We start from the raw sequence: 14,043 nt of genomic DNA on the forward strand, positions 1-14,043 counted from the left end.
TGAGCCACAGCGCCACTTCCGGCTTTTTCCTTTGTGCTTATGTGGTGCTGAGGAATCGAACCCAGGGCCTCATGCATGCAAGGCAAGCTCTCTTCTACTGAGCCACCTTCCCAGCCCCCATTTCGGAGTTTTAATGTCGTCACAGAATCCTTGAATCAGCCTGTTTTAGATATGACCACTGACTGCTCCAGTGTAAGCTTTGTGGTTGCTTTTGCTGTCTTCTAGTCTGTTCTGCACACAGCAGCCAGAGCAGAATTGATTATTGACACTCTTCTGCTTAAAACCTTGCAGCCAGTTCCCAGTGTACCATAAATAACATCTACTTTTTATACCCATATCTTTTAAAGCCCAACAAATCTGGTCCTTGACTCCCTCTCCAACCTGGACTGGAAGGATATAAGGCCACTTGATGTAGCTCTTAATATCCAGTAAACAAGCTCTTCCTTAAGCTCCCCTGCGGTGGGTGGTGTCTTCTCCTAGTGGATGTCACTTCACTTCACGTAGGGGATTACTATCTCTTTTTTCCTTTGAACTTAAACTTTCTTACAGACACCTGCAGTTGTAATCATCAAGGAAGGTAGCAGCTCCTTTATAATGTTCAATCCAAGCACTGTTGCCTCTTCACTGAAAACATCCCAAATGCAACGAGTCTTTATTACAAGTTTACTGATACTTAAAAGAAAAAACAAAACCCCACAAAAAACCTGCTCTTTTCCAAGGATTAAAGCTTCAGTGTTCCTGTGGCATTTGTCTTACCTTTGCCTTATATTTATTCATATCATAAATATTTACTGTTAAATTTCCGGGTGCAGGGCTCACATCTGTAATCCTCTATACTCAAGGGACTAAGATCTGAGGATTGCAGTTCAAAGCTAGCCTATGCAGGAAAGTCTGTGAGAGACTTATCTCCAGTGAACCACCAGAAAACTGGAAGTGGAGCTGTGACTCAAAGTGGTAGAGTGCTAGCTTTGAGCAAAAGAGCTCAGGGACAGCACCCAGGCCCTAGGTTCAAGTCCACGACTGACATTCAACCTCCCCACCCCAACAATATATATCTATATATCTTTATCTATCTCTCTCTATATATTTACTCTAAAAAAATTGTGTTTACTCCATCAATGTCATCAGCTCAATTATTTAGTCAAACTATCTTTTTTTTTGTCGGTCGTGGGGCTTGAACTCTGGGCTTGGGCACTGTCCCTCAACTCTTCAGCTCAAGATGAGTGATCTACCACTTGAGCCACAGCGCCACTTCCTCAATTATTTAGTCTACAGTCTTATAGTTCTCATTACTACCAAGTTAGTTTATGTCTAAATTATGTTTCCCTTTGTTTTGTAAAATCTTCCTGCTGATCTACAAGAAAGTGTATAATAATCACAGTTACAATAGAATGTTTCTTTCTAAAAACATGATCTTATATTTCTCAACAAGTTGAAGCCCATGGTTTTTCAAGGCTTACCAAATTGAATTCAAGTTTCTTAAAAAAGTAACCTTTATTATATCAGTGGAAGTCTGTCCTTCTATGCTGTCTTTTTAAAGCTCCTTTAAAGTAGTATATTATCAAATACCTTCTTACCCTGTATAAGAGAGACCCTCTGTTTTCTTTCTGTTACCGTTAATTGATATTTTATCTTGTAGCAATTTGGGTTACAAAATTTAAAAGAAAATAATTCTTCCTTTAGAATTTCAAAAGCTGTTCTTCCACTGGGTGCTGGAGCTCACACCTGTAATCCTAGCTACTCATAAGTCTAAGATTTGAGGATCTCGGTTTGCTGCCAGTCAAGCAAGAAAGACCATGAAACTCTTATCTCCAAATAAATACAAAACAAAAAAATCCCACAAGTAGAGTTGCGGCTCAAATGGTAGAGTACTAGTCTTGACCAATAAGGCTCAGGGACAGTGCCCAGGCCCCTTAAGTCAATAGAACTGCACTCCTTTAGCTCTTAGGAAAAGCTCCTGGATTGTTCCTGGGATACCTTACTACTACCATTTTATTTCCTCCTCTTGGGAATTCCAAGTAACTGGAAAAGGATGTTCCTGGATTCCTCAGGCACATCTCCATCTTTTGCTCTAATTTTCTAATATTAACTTTTACTAACTCTCCTGATAGAATTCCTTCAGTATATCTTCCATCTCTTGCATTAAAATTTTAACTTTTGCTTTGATGAGAGCCAAAACTGTGTTGTGTTTTTAAAAGTAGTTTTAGTATATAGACTAATATTTATCCAGTGGGAGGCTCTTGAATGCATTTTGTTCCTCTTGGGACAGGATGTTTGAGGAAGACCATCATAGTCTTCAGGCCTTGATCTCAGCCAAAAGGCCAAGCTACAACTTGGCCTGAGTTTTAATTTCAAACTATTTGGATTTGAATCCCAATTTCAGTATTTACCATTAGTCATCTAACCTTTGTGTACCTCACTTTCCTTATCTTCTGTTTATTAAACAGTAACTGAAAGCATGTTCTCAATACACATTAGCTACTATTGTAATTCTTAATATAGTGATGGTGATAGTGAAGAAATATCTTCTCAGATTGACCTAAGGTTACTCAGTTGCATTGTGAAAAGTTCTTTTCTCTGCAGTATCTTTAATTCATTCAGGCTTATTTTCCCCCATTTATTAATCTTGGTTTTGATACTTCAAATAAGAAGCATTCTTTGACTGGTGGTCTTTACTTACCTGTATATACTTAGGTGAACTTGGCAACAAGCAAATCTTTGCTTTAGGGCACTTGTGAAGGAGGCTGGATATTACATTGTTAGACTCTAATAGATTAAATTGTGGGACCATTTGCTTTAGAGTTTTCCAATTTCAGGAAAGAGACTTAAATCTCTAGTGGGGAGATAATTGAAGACTGTCATTTTGCATGAATGAAGTATAGGTTACCTTTCCAGATATAACCCTTCAGTAAGTCCTGTTTTTAGCATCATGCTTTGTTTTTGCCATAAGAGATAGATACACATCAGCTCTAAATCCAATATCAAAGGTGCTGTGAAGGGCAAGACAGGCACTTCTGATCTTCTTTAAGTTCTCTGTTTTACTTTCCTTCTCTTCTACTTTTTTGTCTTTAAGGGTTCTGTAGATTTCCAGACAATGTACAAAAGCCCTTCTTACCTGTCTTCTTTGCCCTTGTGGACTTACACCTATTAAAATTTATTTTCTCATCTCTGAAGAGATAAAAGGAAATAAAAATTTAGGTTTTTTGAGCCGGGCGCTGGTGGCTCACGCCTGTAATCCTAGCTACTCAGGAGGCTGAGATCTGAGGATCGAGGTTCAAAGCCAGCCTGGGTAAGAGAGACCATGAGACTCCTATCTCCAATAAACCACCAGAAAACCGGAAGTGGCGCTGTAGCTCAAGTGGTAGAGCGCTCGCCTTGAGCTGAAGAGCTGAGGGACAGTGCCCAGGCCCAGAGTTCAAGCCCCACGACCGACCAAAAAAAAAAAAAATTAGGTTTTTTGAGGCTGGGAAGGTGGCTTGGTGGTAGAGCTCTTGCCTTGCATGCCTGAGGCCCTGGGTTCGATTCCTCAGCACCACATAAGCAAAAAGACAAAGGCCGGAAGTGGCGCTGTGGCTCCAGTGGTAGAGCGCTAGCCTTGAGCTGAAGAGCTGAGGGACAGCGCCCAGGCTCAGAGTTCAGGCCCCATGACCGGACCAAAAAAAAAAAAAAATTTAGGTTTTTTTTTTTTTTTTGTGGTGCTGATCCTGGAACTCAGGGCCTGGGCACTGCCCCTGAGCTTTTTTTGCTCAAAGCTAGCATTCTACCACTTGAGCCACAGCTCCATTTCTGGCCTTTTTGAGTGGTTAATTAGAGATAAGTCTCATAGACTTTCCTGCCTGGATTAGCTTTGAACCATGATCCTCAGCCTTCTGAGTAGCTAGGATTGCAGAAGTAAGCCACTGGTGCCCAGCAACAAGACCTTAAAACAAAGACTGGTGGAGTACTGAGCCAGACAAGAAAGTCTTCCAGCTCCAATTGATGAAGAAATAACTTCCATGGAAAGAAATCCTCAAAGAAACATGTCAGGGGTGATTTTCGTGATCTGAAGTGGTATGTTTTCCTGTTTACCCCAATTTTTAGGTGACCACTTTGAATTCAGGATTTTCTAGTATTACTTTTTTCCCCCTAAAATAATACCTTTAAGATATGGTTAAATTTTTTCTTTCAACGTAGGTAGAATATAGAGAGTTGCTCTCATGGGGCTGGGAAGGTGGCTCAGTGGTAGAGCGCTTGCCTTGCATGCCTGAGGCCCTGAGTTCAATTCCTCAGCACCACATAAGCAAAAAAGAAAAAAGCCAGAATTGGCACTGTGGCTCAAGTGGTAGAGCCCTAGCCTTGAGCTGAAGAGCTGAGGAACAGCTCCCAGGCCAGAGTTCAGGCCCCATGACCAGACCCCCCCCCAAAAAAAAAGAGAGTTGCTCTCAGAACCTAAAAGATCTGAATTCTTTTGTGAAGGAGCTGTGGGTGGAAACCTGTTAGCTTCAGGGCCTTTCTCTCCCCGGTTGACGTTGGCACTTTCCTTAAAGAGCTCACCGGGCAAAGGGCACTGAACTCCAGGGGAGAATTCATCTCTAGCAAGTATTTACTCACAAATCAGAATGTAGCTAAGCTGAATCTGGCAGACAGTTTCCAGTCTAATTGTCTGGGTCATGGGAACCATCTCAAGTTATATGTCTAACAAAACTACCAGGACTTGAATTTGGAAAGAATATTATATATGGTATTAAACACAGAGCAAGAATTTAATCAAAATGGAATGACACCTGGGAAGAACAAAAGTTCCAATTGACATTTGATGGAATAGAACAAATTTCTGAGAAGTAACTGTATATCATTTCCCAACACTGGATCAATTTTTATTTTAAAAGATATTTTGGGGGCTGGGAAGGTGGCTCAGTGATGGAGTGCTTGCCTTGCATGCATGAGGCCCTAAGTTCGATTCCTCAGCACCACATAAACAAGCCGGAAGTGGCGCTGTGGCTCAAGTGGTAGAGTGCTAGCCTTGAGCTGAAGAGCTGAGGGACAGTGCCCAGGCCCAGAGATCAGGCCCCACGACCCCTCTCCAAAAAAATAGATATTTTGTCATTATTATTATTTAAGATTAACTTTTGGAGAATTCAGTTGCAAATTAAATAGGCATACATTGGCTCATCAAGATTCCGACAGCAAATGTCAGTCAGTGTAGAAGCTACATCATGATAAATGTGCAGTTACATTTGTGAATTGGTAACTACATGTAAGAACCAAAAAAAGATTAATTAATTAATTAATTTTTTAAATTGTGAAAATACCATACAGAGGGGTTACAATTACATAGGCAAGATAATGAGTACATTTCTTATCAAGCATTGTTGCCTCCTCCTCTGTTTCCCCTTCTCATCGCTCCCCTCCACCCAAAGTTGTAAAGTTCGTTTTTAGACATAAAGACTTGTACATCTCATAGTTGCACCTGTATCCCTATTTTTAAATGATTTGAATTAAAAGTAAAAGCTTAAAGGCTCTGAAGTTAAACTCACTATCTAATGAGTTTGCCTCTTAAGGTGTTTAAAGAATTTAAAAACACAATCTTTACTAAAAAAAAAAAAATCTGTGGATTACTCTCTAGGCCTGTGCTGCTGTTCTGGGAGCTAGAGATTTAGCAGTAGACTTACTGGGCAGATATTCCTGTTCTTTTTATGCTAACATCCTACTGAAAAGAGACAGTTAAGAAAAAGGAAGGGAAGATACGTAGTATGTTAGATAATGGTGCTAAGTACTCTGGTAAAGAGGCATGCAGAGGAGACGGGGGAGGCTAGAACTGAGACAGGAAGTTAGAAGAAAGTGTGGGAGAAATCAGAGGTACTGGAAAGTCAAATAATATATCACCTTGTTGGCCATTAAAATGGCTTTATCTTTACTGGGGTGAAAGCCAGAACCTTTAAGGAAATGATATAATTTGACTTTTTTTTCTTTTGATGTGCATAGTGGAGTTTGAACTCAGGGCCTCATGCTTGCTTAGCAGTCATTTTACCACTTGAGCCATTCTACCAGCTCTTTTTATTGCCGTTATTTTCAAGATATAGTCTCACTTTATGCACAGAAGAGGAATAACTAGAAAAGGAGACTGAAAAGAAGCAATGGTGTGGCGAAAGTGATGTTGTAGAACCTGAAGAAATATGTAGTTCAATAAGCATGGAGTCAGCAACTAAGTAAAATGCTTGTGAGTTAAGAACTAACAATTTGGGGCTGGGAAGGTGGTTCAGTGCTTTGCCTTGCATGCATGACGCCCTGGGTTTGATTCCACAGCACCACACAAGCAGAAAAAGTGGAAGTGGTGCTGTGGTTCAAGAGGTAGAGTGCTAGCCTTGAGCTGAAAAGCTGAGGGACAGCGCCCAAGCCCAGAGTTCAGGCCCCACGACCGGACCCTCCCCACACACACAAAAAGAAGTCCAAGCCCAGAGCAGTTAGGTACTTGTATTTATTGGAGTTGGCTTTTTCAGATGAGATAAGAGAAAGGGACTAGGTTATTGGCTGTGTGCACAATTCAGTGCTCACAATGATAGAATGTGAAATTTAAACTCAAAGGAAGGAGTGAAGGAGAGGTGAGAAAGGGAAATGTTAGGAATGGACTACAGATTCTGATGGGACCAAAGAACTGAAAGAGTTAATGTATTTGAAAGGAGATGGAAAGAGAGTTAGGATGTTAGAGAATGAAGTTGTGGAGAGTTTGTAACCATTGGTCGTTCTAGGGTTTGATCACAGACGTGACATTTGGAGGTGGAGTGGGGGGCAAGCTTATTGGAGAAGAAGAGGTCAGAGGCTCATTGATAGGAAAGGCAATCCATAGGGATACTGAAATCACCAAACAGCAGAACAGCATCTTAGGTTTGTAACAATGAGACAAAGGCGAAAAAGGAGCCCCTCCATGTTGCTGTGGGATTGTAAATTGGCATGGCTGCCATGGAAAATGGTCTGCAAGTACTTTGAACAAGTTAAAAATATATCTATCATGTGACCCAGCCATCCCTCACTTATCAAACAAATCCCTGTGGAGATATCTACCACCCACCTTCACTGTACTTCACTGTAACACTATTCCCAAGATAGCCACAATATTGAAGCACTTTTAATTTTCTTTTCATTGGTGGCACACACACACACACACACACACACACAGAGTAGAATACCATCCAGCTTTCTAAAAATAATGAAATTCTGCTACTGGTGACAGCATGGATGAACCTAGAGGGTCTTAGCTAGGCAAAACTGGTTCAACACAGAAACACAGTTATTGAATGATCTAACTTATAATGTGGAATCTAAAGATGCCAAAGTTAGAGAAAAGGAGAGTTGAGTGGGTTTTTAGGTACAGAGGATATGGGGTAAAACTGGAGGACTGGTAAATTAGTACCAAATGTCACTTACAAGGTGACTAAATTCTGGAAATGTAGTGTACTATATGGTAACTGTAGATAACGATAAGGTATTAAATGACTTAAGAGACTGGAGCACAAATGCTCTTACTGCAAAGAATATAAAATATGGGAGGTGATGGAGGTTCACTATGAATCATTTCACAATATATACAGGTATAAAAATGTCATATTATGTTGTTACCTAATCTTTATTTGTTGGAAATATTTTAATATAAAAAAGGGAATGACCCAAAATAACCTTGAAGTTCACAGATAAAAACAACAACAAAAGATGTCTGTGTGCAAATGTCTGATGACCTGTGAGTGCAAGTTGAGAATGGTTAAGGAGTGTAGAAGGGAGAAGGTCTTAAAAGCAATGACATCTGTTCTAAGTGCAGTCATTGGGTATGCTTCTATGTAGGAGGCAATAAGTATTGTTTTCAAGTTTAAATATTCTATTTTAAGATACTTCAAAGTGCTTGGTACCCACAAGTAAGTTTCTTCAGTCTTCTCCCATAAGGAAGGCCTTTGTTAATCTCCACTACTGACCAACTATGTGTGTTCATTTTCAGAAAATCCATAAGGGAAGAAGTGTTCCGATTCTAACTGTAATGCCAAGACATTTGGTTTGAATTTATTTATAATTCACCAAATGCCTAGTGAATTTTCTACCATGGATTAATGCATTGTTCAGTCATGGAGAGTTAAAACAGTAGAGGTGTGCACAGTGGGGTGGGGAGGAAGAAGACAATTGCTTTTTCTATACATGTATACGCTGATGGAGGAGACAGTCTAATCAAGTAGGTAAATATCCAGATTATCACATGATGTTGTTTTGTTTTGGAGGAAAATAAAAGCAAGCAAGTAAGAGGAAGAGTGGTGAGCATCTTGGCTATTTAAATAGGGCATTCAGAGAAGACCTTAATAGGCACCTTACACTTAAGGAAAAAGCTGAAGGAGATATGATATGAATATCTGGAAAAAGAGCCTTTTGGGTGAAAGAGCAACTAATGTACTCTGGAAGCATGTTCAGAGTGACCTATTAGTGTAGCTGCGGTGGAGAGCATGAATATTCATATATGAGTATGAAGATTCATATATGTTATGCTGTAAAGAGATTGCATTTCTGAATTAGTGCAGACTTTACATCCCACTTCTGCTCTGTGACCAGGTGATTTCAGGTACCTTATGTACCTCATTGGGTGCATGGCACAATTAAATAGATACATAGTTACATAGCACTACTAAATAGTTAAGAAGGTCAAGGTGATAAACTATGTGGAAGAGGCTAGCCCACAGCTAAAGCTCAGAAAATGACTTATCAAGATTCAGATCACCATAACTTACTAACCTTCTCTCAAAGTCTATGTGTCGTGCTCTATAGCTCAGAATTCACTCTTATCCTCTTTTTCTCCCTCTTGAGTTTGTACAGTTGTATTTCTGAAAAGCCTTCAGCATATGTGACCTATGAAATCTCATGGATTTTTCTGTCTCAGCATAATGGATCCTGTAATGGAAAATTAGACTCGTACCATAATTGAGTAATGTTAGTCCTTTACCTCTTGGGGACAAGAGGAAATGATGGCTATTCACTGTCAATAGTAAGATGCTGAAACACAAGGCTTTCCCCTTTCCCCCTCTCAGATTCTGTTCATACAAAATGATCATCACCATAATAGCAAAGAATCAGGCTCAATGCTACCCAGGAGAAATGAAAAAAATCCATTTTCCTCTTAGGAGTTTTAGACCTAGATGTCGAACATAATTCACAAAATGGATTTCTGTGACATTACAGGTAATGTGTCTGGATGAAAACTCAGTATTTCTCTCAACTATTCTAGAAACAAAACTCCCAGAAGAGTCAAAGAAATTAGCGTTTGTCCGTCTTTATGTGGGAATAATTGTGTGCTTAATTATGCATTGAGACTTGCTTCTTTTCTGTGTATATTTGTAAGTTATTTTTTTTTGTTTTTTTGTTTTTTTTGGTTCCGGTCGTGGGGCCTGAACTCAGGGCCTGGGCGCTGTCCCTCAGCTCTTCAGCTCAAGGCTAGCACTCTACCACTTGAGCCACAGCGCCACTTCCGGCTTTTTCCTTTTTGCTTATGTGGTGCTGAGGAATCGAACCCAGGGCCTCAGGCATGCAAAGCAAGCGCTCTACCACTGAGCCACCTTCCCCGCTCTATTTGTAAGTTATTTATCGACATTGTTAATCCCTGATTGACTTATCCTTCCCATCAGTTAGCCAAATGCCAACATCCTGTAATTAGTTATAACATCATGGGTAAACGATATAGGACACTCTTAATTTTTGCCTTTACTAGAGAGTTTCTGTGGTCTCAGTTCTCTTCTTTCATCACATAAATGATAAATACTGTAAAATCACAAAAAACTATGCGAGGATGTTCTTATAATTTTGGAGAGGCAAAAGTCCTGTGGAGTTGAAAAGATGAAATAAAAATTTCTGTAAAAAGTGGTTAGTATAGAGACTAGTAGACACTCCCTAAAAGGTAGATGGCTGAGAAATTTATTACCTTATCTTTCTAAGAAATAAATCCTAGAGTGGTGATTCTGTTTATAATAAAATATCAACATTGGGATTTACAGATAAAAGGACTCCAGATAATTATGAATATAATTAAAAAGTGTATATAATATATAATGTTGCAGGCTAGTTTAGTTTTCAGCGTTTGATTCCTTTCTGCTCTGAGGGAGCTTTAGTCCCTACCAAGTAGGGCAAAGCAGTATCAGTGGAGGCACCCAGGACTGTCAGTGTCAGGACTGAGGGTGGACAGAGTGAGACATGGGCTAGATGTGCAGGGTGAGTTGAAGAGGGCCACCTGGAAAGGATTAGGCCACTGCTACTGATACTTCCCTGACAACGCCACCCTTTCTCATCAGAGTAGATTTCCCATGACATGGCTTCAACACATCTTTTAAACACTAATTTTTGGCCCAGGTTCTATTTATTTTTCCTCTGAAGATTTACCTTTGTTCTGTGTACCTCCACCCCTCACCTGAAGCCCATCTCAAGTATCATCCTGCTTATTAAGGTCTTTGGTACCAGAAACCATGATTCTCTATCTCTTCTTCTGGTTCTTCTTCTATTATACTTACGCTATAGTTAGTTATTTATATGTTTTTAAAATCTGACTATTACCTCTGAAAAACAGAGACAGCTTCTTATTCATAACTTTCATGGTGTTTAATAAGCACTCAGTTTAGATGCCAATGGCAAATGTGCCCCAGGTCCTAGCTTGTAGATTAACCACATCTCCTCAGGAAAGAGCCAGACAAGGAAAGAAATGTAAGCTAGAGATGGCAGAGAATTGGAGTTTAGAGCCAAACTGACAATTTAGGCCTTAAATTATAGGATTACAACTCAATAATGAGACAGAAACTTGACCAAAAAAATGGATGAAGGATTGGAATGGCTAGCTCAAAAAGATAGGTGTTGTACTGCATAGCTCAGCAGTCTGGAGGAGGAAGCGTGAGTTCAAAGTCAGCTTGGGCAATATTGTGCTTTCAAAGCTAGTGTGAGTTAAACAGTGAGTCAAATAGGCACTAAAAAGCAACAAGATCAATAATACAACAAATGAGAAACGCCAAGGGCTAGCAATGTAGCCCAATGGTAGAGCAATTGCCTAGCAAGTGCAATGTTCTGAGTTTGATCTCCAGCACAGAAAGAAAGGAGATGGGAGGATGGGAGGGATGGAAGGAGAAGGAAAGAGAGAGAGAGAGAGAGAGAGAGAGGAGAGAGGAAGAGGGAGGGAGGGAGGGAGGGAAGGGGAGAGAGATTAAATAAAAAGAGTTGGCCATTATGGAGCCCTGATATCAGAGCTTGCTGGTAGAAATCGGTGATAATTTGGAAAACAGTTTTGTCATACTTCCTATGAAGTTTAACATCATCTGTCCTATGACTTGGCAAGTTTACTGTTAGATTTTTATTCTAGAAAAATTTAACTATACATAATTTTTTTACATGAGGGAATTTTCTGGGTAATAAAAATAATTTTAGGATTAACTAGGGTAGAATAATTAAACTCTACATTTAAATTCTGTTTGTTCAATCAGCATATAGTGGTGTGTGCTTGTAATCTTAGCAATTCAGGAGATGGAGGTTGAACTGTAGACCAAACCCCTTGGGCAAAGTTATTTTGAGACCCTTGCTGGAATATAAACTAAAAATAAGAAAAAAAAAGTATTGGAAGTATGTCTCAAGGGAGAGTCTTGCCTAACAAGTAAAAACCCCTAAATTCAGCCCAGTTCTGCAAACAAAAAACCTTCCACCCCATGTTTGTCAATATATGTAAATTATATCTGAATAAAACATAATTGTGCCCAGAATCCACATAGAAAATTATGTACTCACATACCTGGGGACTATGTCACACTGGAAAGAAATTTGCCACATACTTTTAGCCATGTTCAGTATAAACTTGTAGTAATCATAAAGAAACAACATAAACCAAAGACCTATTTTTTTTCTTTTTTCTTTTTGTCGGTGATGGGCCTGAACTCGGTTTGGGTGCTGTCTCTCAGCTCTTCAACTCAAGGCTAGCACTCTACCACCTGAGCCACAACACCACTTCCGGCTTTTTCTGCTTATGTGGTGCTGAGGAATCGAACCCAGGGCCTCATGCATACAAGTCAAGCACTCTACCACTGAGCTACCTTCCCAGCCCCCCAAAGACCTATTTTATCCAAAGAAGAAAGTAGTTTGTGGATTTTCAAATGACTGATTTGATCTAATAGCAACAAATAATTATTATGAAAGTGTATTTTTGTTGTTACATGTAATGTGAACTCAAGGATAATATCGCAAAGATTCCCTCTTCTTTAGAGGTTCTTATAATAGTAGTTGGGACTATTATGTTATGGTAATTTTCATCAGTATGCTAAATGCTATTAAAGAGAGTTATGTAACTTAGAATTTAGAGGACACTCGTTATTATGGAAGGCATTGAATTTCAGTATGTTCTTCTCTGTGGTATTATAAACAGCAAGAGCTTCTCTTTCAAAATAAAATGAAAAGAAAACAAAATATTCAAAAATAGAAGTGGTAAAAATGGAAGATGGGATTGAATATCTTGATTAACTCAGTAAGTGTAGGAGGGAGCATGATGGAAAGAGTGACACTGGTTTATTTGCACTGTACACATGAATTTACATGTTCACTTGACACACCTTTGTGCAGCTACTTAGTGGCATTTTACCGTTTTTGTTGACTGTTAGAGATGAATGTATCCTGTTATATGTATATACGTATGTATATATATATACACACATACATACAGACACATATATAAATACAGATGGCATTTAATTCTCTTTATTTTAGACTTTCAGATTTCCTTGAACTTCTACAATCAATGACAAACAAACCATGACTATTGGATATTCAGTAACGATGCATCAAATATTTACTAGGTGTTTACTCTTAGCTCCAATAAACCTCTAGAAAACAGGAAGTGGCCCTGTGGCTTAAGTGGTAGAGTGCTCAGCTTGAGCTGAAGAGCTGAGGAACAGTGCCCAAGCTCAGAGTTCAATCCCCAAGACCAAAAAAAAAAAAAAAAAGACTCATGGACTTTCCTTCCGTTGGCTGGCTTTGAACTGTGATCTTCAGATCTCAACCTCCTGAGTAGCTAGGATTACAGGTACACTGGCAACCAGCTTATACATTCATTTTTTAAAATAAGAAAAGGAGTAATGTTCCTCATTCATTGGTTATGATTTAGAAAATTTCTGACAGAGACTTACTATAGAAAATATTAACCCCACACACATACATACCTTTGATCTTTTTGTAAAAAGAAAAATGTAAAATGAATTTAACTAATTTGCTATGAGTTAGCAGTAACTCCCCTCATGGTACAGCAGGTTTTAAGAGAGCAGGTCATAAACCCACTGAGCTGGGCACATTTAATATAAAAATGAAAATACAGTTAAAGGTGAGAGAGCAAAGGAGTCAAGTCCTTAGAATGGAGATCATCCACTGTTCTCTAAGATGCATCCATCCTTACCTGACAGTGATGGTCAGTGTTTATCTGTTTATATAGTCATAACTAATTTGTTCTTATTTCTAAAATCAAGCCAAGTGGCAGTTCTTTATACCTACAATCCTAACTAGTCAGGAGGTTGGGATCCTAGAGGACTGAGGTTTAAAGCCAGCTCAGGGAGAAAAGTCGGGGGAGGTTCCATCTCCAAGATTACTAGAAAAATATCAGACTGGAGGCATTGCTCAAGTGGTAGAGTGCCAATCATGAGCAATAATGTGGGGTGAAAGTGAGAAGCTCAGAGTGTAAGTCCCAGCACTGACATAACAAGAAAAAAATAGAGTTTCTGTTTGGACCTAGTGGATTATCTTTTGCATCTTTTACTATGTTTCATTTTGGCAAGGACTAGACTAGATTCTCACTGATGAGATTCTAAACTAGGCAAAAATCAAGAGGATGGAGAAAATGAAAATGACAAAGAAGCCTATTTACTGATTACACATGGTGGTGAAAAATCAGAGGAAATTCAGAAACAGGCACCTCTTCAGCTATTAAAAAATGTTTACGGGGCTGGGAAGGTGGCTCAGTGGTAGAGTGCTTGCCTTGCATGCTCGAGGCCCTGGGTTCGATTCCTCAGCACCACATAAGCAAAAAGA

The 14,043-nt window shown here is 39.3% G+C and overlaps 1 protein-coding gene across 1 annotated transcript in view; it reads right to left on the reverse strand.

Moving 5' to 3' along the window:
- Positions 1-14,043, reverse strand: part of Tshr (thyroid stimulating hormone receptor) — a 117,000-nt gene that overhangs the window by 9,433 nt on the left and 93,524 nt on the right. The window lies entirely within an intron of this gene.

This window comes from Dipodomys ordii, unplaced genomic scaffold (assembly GCF_000151885.1).
Source record: "Dipodomys ordii isolate 6190 unplaced genomic scaffold, Dord_2.0 Scaffold2, whole genome shotgun sequence".
Classification (NCBI taxonomy): domain Eukaryota; kingdom Metazoa; phylum Chordata; class Mammalia; order Rodentia; family Heteromyidae; genus Dipodomys; species Dipodomys ordii.